The sequence below is a fragment of the Mandrillus leucophaeus genome, unplaced genomic scaffold (genome assembly GCF_000951045.1).
Source record: "Mandrillus leucophaeus isolate KB7577 unplaced genomic scaffold, Mleu.le_1.0 Scaffold197, whole genome shotgun sequence".
NCBI classification, from domain to species: domain Eukaryota; kingdom Metazoa; phylum Chordata; class Mammalia; order Primates; family Cercopithecidae; genus Mandrillus; species Mandrillus leucophaeus.
In genome coordinates, this window is record NW_012101998.1 from 1234974 (window position 1) to 1235350 (window position 377).

Consider the following 377-nt stretch of genomic DNA (forward strand, 5'->3'; position numbering starts at 1 on the left):
TATCTTCTTTTGAGAAGTGTCTGTTCGTATCCTTTACTCATTTTTTTGATGGGGTTGTTTGCTTTTTTCTTATAAGTTCTTTGTAGATTCTGGATATTAGCCTTTTGTCAGATGGATAGATTGCAACAATTTTCTCCCATTCTGTAGGTTGCCTGTTCACTCGGATGACAGTTTCTTTTGCTGCGCAGACATTCTTTAGTTGAATTAGATCCTATTTGTCAATTTTGGCTTTTGTTGCCATTGCTTTTGGTATTTGAGACATGAAGTCCTTGCCCAAGCCTATGTCCTGAATGGTATTGCTGAGGTTTTCTTCCAGGATTTTTATGATTTTAGGTCTTATTAAGGCTTTGATCCATCTTGAGTTAATTTTTGTATAA